Source organism: Nyctereutes procyonoides, unplaced genomic scaffold (assembly GCF_905146905.1).
Source record: "Nyctereutes procyonoides isolate TBG_1078 unplaced genomic scaffold, NYPRO_anot_genome, whole genome shotgun sequence".
NCBI lineage: Eukaryota > Metazoa > Chordata > Mammalia > Carnivora > Canidae > Nyctereutes > Nyctereutes procyonoides.
Genome location: NW_026575051.1, coordinates 24,149,791 through 24,167,858, shown reverse-complemented (window position 1 = coordinate 24,167,858; position 18,068 = coordinate 24,149,791). Strand labels below are relative to the sequence as shown.

Below are 18,068 nucleotides of genomic sequence, written 5' to 3'. Positions count from 1 at the left end.
GCTCTCTAGGACTTAGAGATACAACTCCCATCGGAAAGCAGGTGGAAATCAGATGGAATCAAGTTTTAACTTTAAGAAGGAAAGATCTCTGAGCTCCACTTTTTAATTTTTGAAATTCTTAAAGAATTGAATTTTCAACATTTAATCTATTATCTGAGAGTGCCTTTTTCAAGCATATTGGAATTTATGTTTCTTAGTAATTAAAAAATAGGAAACGACATGATTACTATAACTTGTCAAGACAGTGCACATTCTCCACTATTATTAGAAAGAAAAATTTGCTGGTGTTTTCCACAGATGTGATGAGATGCAGACTGAGGGGCTGAATTCCCTCTTGGTCTGCTCTTTGATGAAGCTGCAGCCTGCTGGTCACATTACTCATGTGGCAGAACAGAAAAGACCAAAGGCTGACTTTTAAATAACATTCCTAGTTGTTTAGATTCCCTTAAAATATTTAGAATATCTAGCTATATGTCTGAATCAAACGCTGTACTGCATGGGAGGTAAAATTAGGGAATTTTGGCTGGCTACTGCTACATTATAATTTCTCTGGAACCCTCAAGAAAATAATGGACTCAAGCATGCCTTGAGCTGTTCTCTGAGAAACTATGGCAACGGGCCTTGTAATTAAAGCTGAACTGGTGTGTGTAGCTTAGAAAAACGGAGAGATACTGCTAGCTGATAGGGAGAGTGTATGGGAGTAATCCAGAAAACTAAAAAAAACGATTCTTTTTAGATATATTTAGATAACTCTTTGTTATCTATATCGTTCAAAGAAACAGTAGGAAAGTCTGTAAGGAAATATGGTTTCCTGATTATGCTTTTTAAGATTAATATTCAAAATAATTTATGTTTCCTGAGTCCACGTTAACTGAATTTGGAAGGACCAGCCAGGAGGCATCCCAGTTGCAGAGGCTAACGAATCTGGGGCAGTCACAAAAAGGATGATCTTTCCATTTTGATAATGGAAACTATATACATAACACAGTGAAAAGCACTGGTGGGCAGTTGATGAACAAATTAGTAAACTGGCCCCCTGCTGAGATGAACCAGATTTACAGCCAACATGCTAGAATTTGTAAACTCAGAGCATACCAAAAAGTAATTTAAAAAACAAAAACTAAATGGGAAGTCAAGAGTTGTCATTTTTCTAGGATCAAAATGTGTTATGCTAATAATCCCTAGTGATGGAGAGATCTTATCACCCTCTTTACCAGGGAGAGTTTGAGTTTATGCCTACTGTTTTAACATCCTTTCTGATTAGTGCTCCCATTCACTCTTAAAAATGTACCTGTTTGGGGGTTAAATTATGTAGTCGCTTGATACGGGCAATAGCAGAAAAGAAGAGCTGCCTCTAATGAAATAAAATGTAATGGTGATAAATACAAAGCTCATAAGCCAGAGACAGTATAGGAACTGGCTCTTAATATAGTCTGTTATCCAGTTTCCTTGGCTCTGGCTTGCATTTTACCCTTTATTGTAACGTTGGCAGGGGTAGCTATCTAGAATCAGATCCCATCTTCCACTCCTTTTGTATAAGGGCTTCCCAGTGCTTACAGAATTACTCTATCCTTTCTCAATCTCAGTTCCACCCTACCTCTAATGCATGAATTACCTAAGCTCAAACAAGGCCTAGTTGTTCAATGTTCACTGTCCCCCTCTGTGTTTTCCTTTTATTGCCAGTGTTAGAATTCCTCGATGCTTTGTGTGTGTGTGTGTGTGTGTGTGTGTGTGTGTGAAACTCCTACGAATACTTAAAAATGAAGATTAAACATTTCCTCTTTCCTTCCTTTATCTCACAGTCCTCCCTTAATCCTCTCAAACATTCTCCTCTCTGGGATTGGATGAGGGCACCAGATAGAGGGATTTATACATCTGTCTTCCCAAGGCAGGTACTATGTACCATTGACCCTTGAACAATGCAGGGGTTAGGGACCCTGACTCCCTACCCCGAAGTTGAAAATCCATGTATTATTTTTGACTTCCCCCCAAACTTAACTACTAATAGCTTACTGTTGACTGGAAACCTTACTGATGACATAAATAATGGATTAACAATATTTTGTATGTTATATGTGTTATATGATATATCCTTACTTTAACATTAGCTACAGTAAAGAAAATGTTATTAAGAAAATTCAAGGAAGAATTTCTGGTCTCCGTCCTAGCTACAATCTTGTGTCCACGCATGTGTGTACTTCATTTCAGCTGGTCTGCTTAAGACCCCCTGAATGTCAAGCCTAATCCCCCCGCTTGGTCCCATTTCTACTCCAACAAGATGAAAGAAACTGTAATGAACCAGGAGAAACTCACCAGACTGCAAGCACAAGTGCGCATTGTTGGGAAAGGAACTGCTCCCTGAAAAAAGGTGGTTCATAGAACAGCTACAGCAGATGCTAAAAAATGTGAGTTCTCCTTAAAGGAGTTAGGGGTAAGCAATATCTCCGATATCGAAGAAGTGAATTTATTCACAAACCAAGAAACCGTGATCCATTTTAACAAACCTAAGGTTTAGGCATCCCCGGTAGTGAACATTTTCACCATGATAGGCCAGGCTGAGACAAAGCAGCCGGCAGAAATGTTACCCAGTATCTTAAACCAAGTTGGTGCAGACAGTCTGACTAGTTTAAGGAGACTGGCTGAACTTCTGTACAGACAGTCTGCGGAGAGAAAAGCAACACTTGCTGCCAGAGAGGAGGATGATGAAGCTCCAGATCTTGTGGAGAATTTTGATGAAGCTTTCAAGGATGAAGTAAACTGAATTAAGTCAACTTCTGGAGAAGACAAAACTTGAAGTTACTGGGATCTGTTATTTTATATTATGACTGCTTTTAAGGGACACCTGGGTGGCTCAGTGGTTGACCGTCTGCCTTCTATTCAGAGGGTGATCCCGGAGTCCCAGGATCGAGTCCCGCATCGTGCTCTTTGCATGGAGTGTGCCTCTCTTCCCTCTGCCTATGTCTCTGCCTCTCTCTCTGTGTCTCTCATGAATGAATAAATAAAATCTTTAAAAAAAATTTTTTGTTCATGGAGTTGATGAAATCTAGGTCTCTAACATCTTTACGCCCAAGGCCCTGGGACACTGTAGCTCTTTTCAGTTTTTGCTTATACACAATTTATTCTTTGCAGTTAATTAAACTGAAGAAGTCTGGGAATAAAGTTGAAACAAGGTTGATAAAGTTTTCTTGCCTAGTTAAAGAAAATAAAAGGAAAAAAATTCAAGGAAGAGAAAATATATTTAATGAACTGTATTTATTTTAAAAAATCTGTGTGACCTGTCAGAATGGCTAAAATCAACAACACAAGAAACAACAGGGGTTGGTGGGGATGTGGAGAAAGGCGGAGGGACCCTCTTACAAAGTTGGTGGGAATGCAGATAGGTACACTGTGGAAAACAGTATGGAGAGTCCTCAAAAAGTTAAAAATAGGACTACCCCACGATGCAGCAGTTGCACTATTAGATATTTACCAAAGAATACAAAAATCCTAAATTGAAGGGATACATGCACCCTGATGTTTATAGCAGCATTATTTACAATAGCCAAATTATGGAAAGAGCCCACATGTCCATCAATGGAATGGAATATTACTTAGCTATAAAAAAGAATGAAATCGGGATCCCTGGGTGACGCAGCGGTTTAGCGCCTGCCTTTGGCCCAGGGCGCGATCCTGGAGACTCGGGATCGAATCCCACGTCGGGCTCCCGGTGCATGGAGCCTGCTTCTCCCTCTGCCTATGTCTCTGCCTCTCTCTCTCTCTCTCTCTCTCTCTCTCTCTCTCTGTGACTATCATAAATAAATAAAAAAAAATTAAAAAAAATTAAAAAAAAGAATGAAATCTTGCCATTTACAACAACATAGATGGAGCTAGAGAGTTTATGCTAAGCAAAGTAGGTCAGTCAGAGAAAGTCAAATACCATATGAGAGAAAGTCAAATACCATATGATTTCACTCATATGTGAAATTTAAGAAAACAAAACAAGCAAAGGTTAGGGAGGCAGATCAAGAAACAGACTGTTGAGGCACCTGAGTGGCTCATTGGGTTAAGTGTCTAACTCTTGTTTTGGGATCAGGTCTTGATCCTGAGATTGAGGTCATGAGATTGAGCCCTGTGTTAAGATTATCTCTCTTCCTCTGCCCCTTCACCCTCCCTAAAAACAAACAACCAAATCCCCCTTCCAGAAAACCCCCGACAACCCACCAGGCTTAACTCTAGAGAACAAACTGTTGGTTACCAGAGGGAAAGTGGGTGGGGCATGGGTGAAATAGGTGATGGAGTTTGAAGAGTGCACTTGTGATGAGCACTGGGTGTTGTATGGAAGTGTTGAATCACTGTTTTGTACACCTGAAACTAGCATAATGCTGTATGTTAACTAATTATAATTTAAATAAGAACTTTAAAAAAAATCTTTGTGAGGCACCTGGGTGCCTCAGTCAGTTGTCTACCTTCAGTTGGGGTCATGATCTTGGGGTCCTGGAATCAGCCTAAGTCTGGCTCCCTGTTCAGTGGAGAGTCTACTTCTCCCTCTCCCTCTACCCTTCCCTCTGCTCATGTTCTCTCTCTCTCTCAAATAAATAAAAATCTTAAAAAATTTTTTTCTGTAAGTGGACTTATGCATTTCAAACCCATGTGGTTCAAGGTTCAGTTGTAGTTTGTATCTTTTCTCCAGAGCCTTGTGTGGCATGTGACACAGAATAGGTACTTAATATTTGCTGAATATTTGATGTTTGGTAAATATTTGATGAGTGGATGAATGGGCTTAAGTGGGTCAGTAGGGCATATTTGAGAAAACACAGAATAGCTGAAATTTGGTTCTGCTGTTTTCTCCTTCTTTCTCATTCATCTCCTCAAGGTGCCCACTGCACTCATGCCTGTTTCTTGGCTTTCCAGAACACTTTCTTCAGGGTGTTACCAGGGCTTGCCTTACCCTTAAATTCCCCTCAGCTTCTGAAATCCCTTTTGCCTTTCTTCCAAACTTCTATACTATCTCCCATCAGGATGTCTTCCATTACTGAAGAATGCAGCTAGATATCATTAGAGGATAATCATTTCACCTTAATTCATTCCAGGTTTTAAAAGACTGACAAGGAGGCAGCAGGGAGTGTCTGAAATTTAAATTCCACAATAGAAGGGCTTACTTTGTTCAGATTTCTGAGTGTATCACCTTCCCTTTCATACAGTATATTGATGCCATCTCTAAACAGGTTTTCGTGCCAGCATTTTGGATTATGTCATTCAATCAGGACAAAGGCATATTTTGAGAGCTGCCTGCTTGTAACCAGTTTCAGCAACATTACTGTCTTTGTTTGGCAGCATTTGTGCAATTATTTGGATATTTTATTGCTTTTTTTGTATCTTTTTGCATAAAGGAAGGAACATTGGAACAATGACTACTCATGATGATGATAAGGAAATTAGGTCTCATACAGCTAATGAACTTCAGGCAAAGATATAAAAAATCATCACATGAAGCAAGAGTCAATTCTTAGCCTCAAATGGATGCTCACTGATTTTAAGCTCATCCATAGTCTTTTATTACATATGGAAAAAAAAGCAAAAGCAAGAAACATGTATGCAAACCTGGAACTCTGTCCTTTGAGGCTGTATACAAAAAGGGAGCTATAATTATGGGTTTTTAAAATTTATTTTTTTTATAACTAAGGACTTTTTTATCTTATATTTTGGTTCCTAGGCCCAAAACCTAAGTCTCTCATATGGCTTCTGCACATGTTATTTCTTTTGTGCTTTCATGAAAACGTTTGGTACAGATAAGGGGCCATCTGTAAAAGTCCAGGAAGACATGCCTGGGTTTCCTTCAGGCTGCCCCTTCATTGTTGTTAACTCTTGCTTTAAATCCTTTTAGCAGCTGGAATCTAATGTTTGCTGCAATTCGCTTTAGTGGATCCCAAAGTTAAGGCCCTGCAAAACCAGGATAGGGCAAAGGCCCCTGGGCTAGATATTGAGATTTATAAGATGAAGTCAGAGGTTCTGCAAACCATCACCGCTTTCCTTACTTATTTCCTTCATCCATGCAGAAATCACCAGAGCCTGGAGGGCAGCTTACTCTGGCCAATGATTCTGAAGGGCTTGGTCTTACTAGAAGAGTGAACCCAACTGACTGAGAGAGACCCTTCTGTTTGAGGCTTCAATGGAATAAAATCAAGTTGAATAAGACCTACCCTTACCTTTGTGGAACTCTCTTCCCTTTATCTTACAGTGATTGTATGATCCCAGAAGAAATTGATCATTCATTGAAGTTAGTGTTGATGTTTCCTTTTTTCTCTTCTTTGGCTATTCCTGCGTTTTCCTGAGAGTCACTATACTTGTACATAGAATCAAAGGGTAAATTGGGTTTGTTATTGTTTGTTTGTTTGTTTGTTTTTTTTTGGCTCTACACATGAGATTTTAGTAATGGGTTTGGGGGAGTAGAACAAGGTAACAGGAAAGACTTTTTGTATGTTGGTATCTCTGTAAAAATTAAAGATTTAGTTAGGCAGTTGGGCTATTTATTTTAATTTTAGTTTAGTTTTTGCATAGGTAAAACATTCACATGATTCAGAAATTAAAACATATACAGGTATATATACATATATCAGTGAGAATTCTTTATGATATCTTATCTTATACCTTATATTTCAGGAAATCCTAGATAACATAATCACTGTTCTTAGTTTCTTATGGATCCTTTCATTATTATTTTTCTTTTTACAAGGAAATAAAAGTATATTTTGTATTTCTTTTTCTTGATATGCATAATAACATACTATATACACTGTTCTGCATCTTGTTTTATTCACTTAATATATCTTGGAGAGCTTTCTATAGAGGATACTCTATTTTATAAGTGCTTAGTGTCCCATTGGATACAAACCATAATTTAGTTAACTATCCTGCTGTTGATGACATTTGAGAATTTTCTAATTTTTTTATTACAAACAATGCTTAAATGTTAAACCATAGTCATTTCACCTGTGTGCAAATGTTATCTGTAAGATGAACTCCCAGAAGGAGAATTATGGGGTCAGAGGTTTATGTATTTCAATTTTGATAAATAGTATCATGTGGGCCTCTGTGATGGTCTATTTTAATTCCTAAGGCTTCAAAATATGTCCTCTCTTATTGGGATGCTCTTTTGCATGGCTATTATTATTTTTTCCCTCTCTTATGTGAATATTAGAATCATTAATCATTTTAATTCTAATTTGAAAATTAGTATTTTACTGTGACCATGTTAAATGTGAATTTTATTAAAGGAGAACTGAATCTTGATTCAGTTCTATGATTTTGAGTTTTCCTATCTAATAATTGGTATGCTTTTCTATTCTAAACTTTTTTTTTTTTTAAGATTTTATTTAGAGAGAGAGAGGCAGGGAGGGAGAGAACACAAGCAGGGGAAGCTGGAGATGGAGAAGCAGACTCCCTGCTCAGCAGGGAGTCCAATGTGGGGCTTAATCCCATGACCTGGGATCACACTGGAGCTGAAGACAGATGCTTAACTGAATGACCAAGCCAGGTGCCCCCTAAACTCTTTTCATGTATTTCTTCCACATCTCTTGTTAACAGATGTTATTTCTAGTATTTTATTTTTTTGGTTGTGATTAGGAGTGGGTGTTTTTCTCATTGTATCTTCTGTTTGTAGTTTCTACATATGAAAACTACTGTTTTTGGGATGCCTGGGTGGCTCAGCAATTGAGTGACTGCCTTTGGCTCAGGGCGTGATCCTGGAGTCTCAGGATCGAGTCCCATATGGGGCTCCCTGCATGGAGCCTGCCTCTCCCTCTGCCTCTGTTTCTGCCTGTCTCTGTGTCTCTCTCATGAATAAATAAAATCTTAAAAAAAAGAGAAAACTATTGGTTTCATTATCTTAACCTTGTAATGTGCTAGCTTATTTATTTTAATGTTTGTAGTACTTTTCAGTGGAATCTCTTGGGTGTTCCAGATATACAGACATATCATCTGGGGGCATCTGGCTGGCTCAGTTGGTAGAGCAAATGACTCTTGATCTTGGATCTGTAAGTTGGAGCCATGTGTTGGGTGTAGAGATTACTCAAAAATAAAATCTTAGAACAAACAAACAAAACCATGAACCTATCATCTGCAAATAGAGATTATTGTACATCTTCTGTTCCTACTGTGCATTTCTTATTTCTTTTTTTTTTTTATTTACGATAGTCATACAGTCATACAGTCATACAGAGAGAGAGAGAGAGAGAGAGAGAGGCAGAGACACAGGCAGAGGGAGAAGCAGGCTCCATGCACCGGGAGCCTGACGTGGGATTCGATCCCGGGTCTCCAGGATCGGGCCCTGGGCCAAAGGCAGGCGCCAAACCGCTGCGCCACCCAGGGATCACTTTAATTTATTTTTATTTTTTTATTTTTTTTTTATTTTTAAATTTTTTTTCATTTATTATTTCACTGTGTGTTCGTATTGGCTGGGATATCCAGCAGAATATAAAATAATAGTAAGAAGAGTAGGTATCCTTTTCTGGTGACTACTGAAAAATGTCTTTGTTATTTCCCTGGTAAGCAGAAGCTGGGTCTTAGGTTGAAATAAATACATTTTAAAAAAATTTTATTTATTTATTCATGAGAGACACACAGAGACATAGGTCGAGAGAGAAACAGCCTCACTTCAAGGAGCTTGATGCGGGCCTGGATCCTGGGATCCTGGGATCACGCCCTGAGCTGAAGGCATATGTTCAACCACTGAGCCACCTGGATATTCTGAAATAGATACATTTTATTATGTTTCAGGCCTCTCCATCTGTGCTGGTTATTTATTTGTTTGTTTTCTGTTCTCTCAGCATCACCTTGCCCATATATATATATATATATATATATATATATATATATATGATAGCCTCTGGAGTTGGGGCCAGCACTCTTCAGACTTCATTTCTCAGATGTCTTTGACAGCTGCTTCCTGTTGCTGTCAATAGAGGGCACTAGAGGGGGCCTGGAAAGTGGGAGGAGGGAGAAGCACTTCCTGTCTCTGACTGTTCCTGTCAGAGGTACCCTAGTAAAGTATCTCACCTCAGCCTCCAGCATTTTCTCTAGATAGCCATAACCAGCCTCATCACTTCTGCTTATAGGTACCAGCAAAAGCCAGACAGTGGTTCCTCCCCAGAGGGATGAGCCCCAACTCAGAGTCACTTTCCTTCCTGGAGCTCCTGAGGATCTAACAGCACCTGAGTAGTGTGCCTTATGGGTCCTCTCCTTTGAGCTCCTATGTTCTTGTAAACTAACAGCTTCCTGTCCCTACCCCAACCCCCACCCCACAGGTGGTAGCTGCAGTTATTATCTCTAGATTACCTTGGTGTCCTCTTTTTGCTGTGCCAGCCCTCCGACACCTGTTTCACCAGTTCCCTTTATTAAATCCCTTCTGTTGAGCTTTTCTCATGAGCTGATTAGCTTTCTGCTTTCCTGAAAAGACTCAGTCGATGACTCATCTATTCTTTTTTTCTTTAATTTTTTTTAAATTTATTTATGATAGTCACAGAGAGAGAGAGAGGCAGAGACATAGGCAGAGGGAGAAGCAGGTTCCATGCACCGGGAGCCTGACGTGGGATTCGATCCCGGGTCTCCAGGATCGCGCCCTGGGCCAAAGGCAAGCGCCAAACCGCTGCGCCACCCAGGGATCCCTCATCTATTCTTATTTTATTGAATGTTTTGATCCAGATTGTTCCCTGAAATTTTTTCCCCAATGCTTTTTTCTGTGCCAGTGGGGATGATTGTGTAGGTTTTCTTTTTAGACCTATGAACGATAATAATGGATTTTTCTAACATTGGACTCTATTTGGATTTCTGTAACTTGTATTTGAGTATGAACAGATTAGCTCTGGGGGGAGGGGGTTTCTACAGCATGAGGGGGAACCAAAATTTTAAATAGAGTGTATTTTCCAGCTTCCCGTCTTTACACCAAAAAAAAGTATTGACACAAGAGCTCTCTTCCTGCCAAGATTTTTAGTTTGGTACCAGGGTTAGTCTTTTTGACCCATGTAGAATTAGTTTTTCTCAACTCACATAAGTTTGAGTCCCTTCAACAACCCTTGGAGCAGCCCAAACCCCAGAGTGTTCTAGTACTGCTCTACCTACATGTCAAGGCATCATGGTTTCAACACACTGCTCCGCGTCTTTTAAAAATAGTTGAGCCTTTCCTGTTTAGTCTTCCTTTTGTTAAAGAAACAGAGGATGGGGAATAAAATGGATTTAGGACACCCAGCCTGAATTGCATTTTTCTTTGAAAAATGGCCAGGCTGTGGTGCCAGACCTGGACTGCTTACATACGTGCTCAAGGGTTTTACTTCTTGAATGTGGCCTGTTTGGCAAGGAAAGCTATAATCATTAAAGAAGCCCTGAAACCTGCCCACTTTTAGGTGAAGCTTGTTTTAAGTGACAGTAGCCTGAGTTGTAGGAGCAGAGGAGTCTGACACACCTAGAGACAGCAGGGCAGGTTTGAAAGCAGTAGTATTACCCACTGCCTCCTTGTTGTCTAGAGCAGTCTGTGCCTTGGTTTGAGCTGAATTTGAGTGATGTGAATTATCTTGCTGCTTTAATAAAGTGACCTTCAGGTATAAAAAAAAAAAAACTTCATCATGAGTTCTTTTTTTTTTAAGATTTATTTTTTATTTATTTATGATAGACATAGAGAGAGAGAGAGAGAGAGAGAGAGAGAGAGAGAGAGAGAGAGAGAGGGGCAGAGGCACAGGAGGAGGGAGAAGCAGGCTCCATGCCAGGAGCTCGACGTGGGACTCGATCCCGGGACCCCAGGACCACGGCCCGGGCCAAAGGCAGGCGCTAAACCACTGAGCCACCTAGGGATCCCCCATCATGAGTTCTTTTAATGGGCTGCTGATTCTACTTGCAGATATTTTCATTATGATTTTTGCATTAATCTTTATATGTGAGATTGGTGTGAAGTTTTGTTTTTTGGGGTAATCTGTCAGGGTTCTATTTCAATGCTGTATTTGCTTCATAAAATGTTTGGGTTTCCCACGTTTTTTCTAAACTCTGGGACAGTTCAAAGAGCATTTTACATTAGCCTTTCCAGGTTTCTGTTGTTGTTTCATCTGGTTTTTGTTTCTTTTTTTCCTTTTCTTTTGTTTTTGTTTTTGTTTCTTAAAGTCTGGTGGCATCCCTTTAGGAGATTTTCTGGGTCTGGTGCTAGTTTGGTGTCATGTTATTGGGAGATTATTTTATTAAGTGAATCCAGAATGACTCAAAAAAATGTTTGATGCTGTATTAGCTGGGCTAGTTGAGAAAAGCTGCTCCAAACTGAACTGAAATAGGCGGTGTGTCTCTGGTGCTCTTTAATCCCATTAATTATTGTACTTAGGTCTTTAATAAGTATTTCTGCCTCTTACCTGCTCCTCTTTTCCATCCTATTCTGATGCCAGTCCCTGCTGAGATTACCTACTTTGAACTGCTACAGTTTTTCATATGTGACCCTGCACATATCACATATTTGCATTTTAATAGTGGAATCATGAATATGGTCATGACAGGATCTTGGGTCCTGGTACTTAATGTTCTGTGTCCCCTGTGTCTTCTGTTTTATGTTTTGCAAGTACACTTACGTCTGAGGTGAGGCATAACTGTTCTAGGTCGAGGAGAGTGGGTCCTTCCACCAACTCAAACAGGTTTAATAAGCTTTTCACTCAGGACCCTTAGGAGGTCTCCAGCCTTCTTTAAAAACCCTCCCTAAAACATTAGGGTGACCAGCTACCTTGGAGAAAGCAAAGGAAAACTAGAAGAATGCATGGGTCAAATTTCTAATCTCATCTTTAGCCTCCTGGCTCATGAATTACTTTCAGTGCTTCTGTGCATCCTCCTCTCTGACCAGTGGACCTTTTCTTGCTCTTGACCTTGTTGAGCCCTCACTCATTTTTTAAGCTTTGATCCTGGCTTTTCTTACACAGTGGACCCCCCCACCGCCCATGAACAAAGTGCGTCCTCCATGATGTCTCCTGAACATACTTCATGTTCCCTTCATTGCATCACTTGCTTTTAAGTCTGTGTTCTCCTCTGGACTGGTTGTTCCTGAGGGTGCATTGTGTCTTCATTTTTGTTTTTCAGTGCTGCACACATAAGAGGCCTCAAAAAATATTGGTTGAATTATTGAATAAATAAAGCCTAAGTAAGAGTGGAAAAAAAGAAAGATGAATGACAAGTGGCTAAGTGGACTCTAAAGGGACTTCAGTACTAGGTACCAGATGCTAAAGGTGGGTTCTGAATAATCCACTTACACAGTGTGAAAGTAAACATCATGTTTTCATTCAGAGTGAATTTAATTTATATTTGATTTATGTTTCCAGTGCAGATGCTTTTCTGGCAACACACCTTTCTAAATCTGCTTGCTCGGAAGATGTATATCAGAATAAATCAGAAAAGACAGCTTTCAAGTCTATGAAAATCTAAAATTCTCTGGTAGCTTTGTAATAATCCGCCTTTTGTATTTGGGAGCTTGTGTTTGTTTTTCTTGCATCAGGAAATTTTGTCCTGCTTCAGGAAATGATGATAGTAGAGATAAGAGAATGAATGGGAATAATAAGAGATGCTAAAAATAGGCCGGTGGGGAGATGAAATGACTTGAAAGCAGAGGATTAAGTTGAGAGGTTTGAGGGAAATTAAAGCTCTTTCCATGGTGCCTCCACCTGGAAAGTATAAATATAGAGCATGGAATTATGTTTAGCTTGAATGTTTTCCCATCTTGAGCTGCTAGAAAAATTTTAATTGGCAATCTGTGTTTGGATGACAATGGGAGGATTTAGAATTCTTTGGACCCACTTTAGCCACAAAAATTATTCAGGAACATATAAACATTGTTATCCTTATCTTACTGCTCCACTGATGCTACCTGCCTGAAGTATACCTTAATACATTTATGTATTTATGTACTCTTTATTCTGTACTCTCTAGGTAAAGAGTAGGTTTTAGTTTTTCTCTTTCTTCTCAGTGTATTAAATTACGTTTAGTTTTGTTGAATTGTGTAAGGATAGTGGGACAGTTTTGGAGAAAATTTACATGTATATGCTTATTATTGAATTGCATTAATAGTTAAAATTAATCATTTTAAAGAGTTTGGCATTACCCCAAAATAGAGAAAAATTGTTTGACTACGACAGTATAAAATTGCTGATTTTATAATCTTACTTCAGAAGTGTTATTTCCTTTGGTAAGACTATTTTTTTTTAAGATTTTATTTATTTATTCATGAGAATACGCAGAGAGAGAGAGAGAGAGAGGCAGAGACACAGGCAGAGGGAGAAGCAGGCTCCATGCAGGGAGCCTGACGTGGGACTCGATCCCAGGTCTCCAGGACCACGCCCTGGGCTGAAGGTGGTGCTAAACCGCCAAGGCACCCGAGCTGCCCAGACTATTTGGTTTTATTAATTATGGTATAAAAAGGCTGATTCTTATCTGTAAATCAGTACAAGTGTCTCTATTCCTATCCATCAGAGTTTGTTTCTGTCTCCCTTTAGAGAATGGGGAATGTGGGTGGAGGATAGAACCTAAAGCGAATAGATCTGATGGTTTCTCCAGCTGGAGTGTCCTTCCCAGGAAGATGTGCCTCTTTCCAAAAGGTACACAATGTGGAAGCCATTGCTCCGCCTTTCCTTGAAATAAATGCACACTGGATCCCAGTAAAAGTTCTAGCAGTGTAGGATTTAGATGAAGGCCCCAAAAGTCTGGGCAGTGGTGTAGGGGAGAACCAGGGCTCTGTCAAGGATGAGGCCAGACCTCTTGACCCAGGCCTTTCTATTTCTTTTATTCATTAACTCTTCTTCTTTTTTTTTTTTCTTGGTCTCTGTACATCCTGAGCCAAGGAATTTACTCCTCTTGTTTTACTTTGCACCCCACTCTTTCCCACCCCCCACCAATAAACATCCTGTGAAGGTCAGTGCTTTCTCTTTCTCCTTTTCTGCCATCTCTGAGAAAGGTAAGGGTGAACTTTGACTGTTGGCTTTGCCAATCTCTTCAGGGTCTAGATGAGAAAGTAACACTTTTCCTATTAAATGCTATTTTGGCTATATATTTTTTGTGACCTGTTGGCCCAGGATTGCTATGCTAAGACAGCTTTTTAAATTAGCCATGCATTAAGGTGCCCAAATCAACGCTCCTTAATTCCTATGGAAAAAAAAATCAGAGACAAATATGTTGGTCAATTCAGTCAAAGTTTGGCCTGAAATGAAATGTCGTAATCCATACTTTCTCCTACCTCATAAAATTAAATAAACAGTTCTTTTTTTAAAAGTAAGCATTTGTACTTTGGGATCTTTTTAAAACTTAAATGACTACAAATAGAACTTGGTAGCTTCTTTGCATGTTTTCTACAATGCTTGTGGAAATGCAGTTTTCACTCCTTTGGTTGGAGGTGTTCTCACCACAAAAGGGGTAAGCAGAATCAACTCTCTTTCCATCGTGCAAGAACTCAGACTCTCATGTTAGCTTACCTTTATTTTTATTAAATAAATTTTTTAGGGACACCTGGGTAGCTCAGTAGTTGAGCATATGCCTTCCGCTCAGTTGTGATCCTGGGGTCCTGGGATTGAGTCCCACATCAGGCTCCCCACAGGGAGCCTGCTTCTCCCTCTGCCTGTGTATCTGCCTCTCTGTGTGTCTCTCGTGAATAAATAAATAACATCTTTAAAAATAAAGAAATTTTTTTTACCATGAATGAGAAGTTATTAAGGAACATTTTAGGGTACATAAGGTGAAATGTACTATGGAAGTAGCTGATGGTTAAATTAAAAGTGTGTAGGTTGAAACTATTGAGGTCCAAATGAGTAGCAAGGAAGGGTAGAAGGGAAAATCTCAGGCATTTTCCCTCTAAGGTTTGTATCTTAAGCATTGGAGATAATCTTGAAATGTTAAGCTAACATCACCCTGTTGGACATGTCATTTCTACAAAAGCTTGACAGGCAACAGGTATAAAGCTTAAAAATGATAATACAGAACAAGATGAGGAGCAGACATTTTGCAGGGAACCATCCCAGCTTAGAGGAGTCTTTTCTGAAAGCCTTGTAAAGAGGAGGTAGCTTGTTTACATTTGCCTTGGATGCAGGGGAATAGATTGAAGACCAAGGGATCTCCGACATCATGAACAGATCAGAGTTCCTGGTAGCAGATCCAACAGTCAGAAAGGTTTCCCCCTTTTGTGATAGATTGTGCTGAGAAAGAGAGGGAAAAAATATAGAAAGATGAGAATAGTGAGAAATAGAGAATAGTGAATAGTGAGTAAAAAGTATATAGGCTTGGTCCAATCATCTTGGGAAAGTGGTCTCATCTCCTTCAGCTGTCATCTGCTTCAATTCCTGGAAATCTTTATTTTTAGGTCACCAGTTGGTGTGCAGGTCCAGTCAGGGTTTGATGCTTTCTTTAGATGTGACACAGGGATCCAAGAGTCTTCCTTGGGGTTTGGCGGCAAAGGGTTGGTTCCTTTCCAATGTGGTTGAAAAGAGTCTTTGTGGAGATATCTTTTCTGATAGATGAGATCTCCAGGCTGCCATCTGTGATGTTTAAGGTCTTTGTCTCTTGGGAACTTGCTTTAGAGAAATTGTTCTAGGGAAGTAGGGTTGTTCTCCATAGAAACAAATAGGCCTTTACGATATTGAAGTATATTCCCCTTAACCAGCTATGTGGATCAGAAGAAGCATGACTCAAGTGCATTGGGTATCCTGTTGTTATCTGAGAGTGAGAGTTCATGGGTTCCAAAAAGGGTAGACCTGAGATTCAGAAGGAGTAATGACAGTGCTTTTGGCTCGCATACAGATTTTGCCAGTTGAGTCTTAATAATGCTATAGTGTGTTCTACTAACCCCGAGGATTGCAGGTGAAGGTAAGACTGGCCATATAGCACAGGCCTGTCAAAGCACTTGACTGGTGAAGTGAGTTCCCTAGTTATGAAGTTTGAGGGGCACTTCCCAGGTAGGAATGATATTTCAAAATACACAAGCCATTGCCAAGAAATATTTATATCTGTGAGATAGGGGAGGCTGTATACAATCCATTTGCCAAATCTCAGATGGTTTTTTGGGCAATTTAAAGTGTGCAGGAGCAGTGAAGAGAGGTTTTCTTGAATTGTATTTTGGGCACATGGGGCAAACAAAGTAGGCCCTCTTTGTGACCTTAATATTCTCTCACTGGTATTAGTTCATAAAGGCTATCATTTTATCAGTACACCAATGATTCAGTGCATGTTCAGTAGTCAGTAATGGGCATTTTAGAGTCTCTGGTGGGCCTGGATTATTATTTGGTCAAAGCCAGAGTTTTGCTGATTTTTTGGACATCTTTAGTCACTTCTTCTAGATTATCATTTAGGAGAGCATCCCTTTGGACCATGACAGAGATTTGGTCATTGATTGCTTTGAGAGCAGTGTTCTTTGTGGAAATATCTGTGAGGTTTCCTTTAGCCTCCAGAGAATCAAGTTTGGAATGCTCAGGGACCTTGATAATAGCTAATAATTCCTGGACATAAAGGCCATTTTGAATTTTGTCCCCTCTGGAAGTGAGGGAGCCTCAATGTTTCTATAGTATTCCAAAGTCATGAGCTACTCCAAAGGCATACCTACTTCAAAAGGAATTGCAATAGTATACCTAGCATAATATTTACCATTTTCATCTTTAAAATAAGAACTTTCGGTAAGCGATGAAAAGTCAGCATTATCAGGAAGTGATCTATCATAGAGTCAGGCATTCATGAGGAGTCTTATCTGCAAAAGAGGGAAGAAAGGGTGGCAGGGTTTTCAGGAGGGAAAAGAAGAAAGTTTGATGTCCAAAGGCAGAGGGATTTATCATGCTTTCCTTTAGGGCTTTAAGGGCTAAGTCATCCTGATTTTCCCAAATAATAGGATCAGGTTTGGTTTTTCTTCATTTTGGGTTTTGGGAGGTTCATGATTGAAATGTAGCCCTTGTTCCGAGATCATGTGCCACAAATATCAAACCAGAGTTTGAACAAACTGCAGTTTTTCCTCGGAGACTTTGTGTCTCTTTAAGGTTAAAAGTTGTAGGGACGCCTGGGTGGCTCAGCGGTTAAGCGTCTGCCTTCAGCCCAGGGTCGGATCCTGGAGCCCTAGGATTGAGTTCCACATCAGGCTCCCTGCATGGAGCCTGCTTCTCCCTCTGCTTCTGCCTATGTCTCTGCCTCTCTCTGTGTGTCTCTCATGAATAAATAAATTAATTTTTAAAAAAATCTAAAAAAAAAAGGTTAAAAGTTTTAACAGGTGGATGCTATTTTCCTGTGAACAGGTGTCAGCCTTTAAATTTGGAAGAAATAGGAAGAACGCCCCTCTCCCCCCCAAATAAAGGCAAAGAGATACTGGCTGGCCTTATCCATGTGGATGGGTAAAGGAGGTGCTACATAAATTAATCACAGTGAAAAATTTGCTCTTACTGGGGATGGAGACTAACAAAGTATGGGGATTTGGAACAACAGGGTTACAGTGGGTATTAGTGCAGGGGGCAATGAGTCTTGAGCCTTATAGTTTATTGCTGATCAGCTTATGGCTGATCCATTAGGGGCAAATGGTTAGTATCTTTAAAATTAGGTCTAGTGTTGTTAGAGATGGAACAAACAAAAGATATTAGAGGGTCATTTGATTCACTGCTTGGCTATTTTGGTTGCTATCAAGTTCTAGAATTTTTTACCCTTTTCAGGAGGAAGAAATTGTGGCATGATATTTTTCTAAGAAATTTTGGCCCAGTAAATGAACAGGGGCAGAGGAGCTAAGGACCGTTTTAGTACTTGGAGGTGGGGGCTATTTAATAACAGTGAGTTTGAGCACCTAGAGTGTAGCTCTGGCATCAATAAGATATATTCCCAATCTGGGGGTACCTGGCTGGCTCAGTTGGAGGAGTGCGTGACTCTTGATCTTGGGGTTGTGAGTTCAAGCCCCACATTGGGTGTAGAGATTACTTAAATAAATAAACTTAAATAAAATAAAATATTAAAATAGGTCATTCTCAATCTGGAGAGTTGTTTCTCGAAGCCGGGTAAGAGGAAGGATTGGGAAAAGCCCCTGTAGTTGCTCAGGGTCCTGTCAATGGAAGAGCATTGGAAAGCCTGGGTAG

General features: G+C 39.8%; 1 protein-coding gene and 1 pseudogene across 1 annotated transcript in view; both read left to right on the top strand.

Annotated features, from left to right (window-relative positions):
- The window catches only part of DST (dystonin), a 483,034-nt gene that overhangs the window by 21,234 nt on the left and 443,732 nt on the right, over positions 1-18,068 (top strand). The window lies entirely within an intron of this gene.
- On the top strand, positions 2,279-2,761 carry LOC129512453 (transcription factor BTF3-like; annotated as a pseudogene).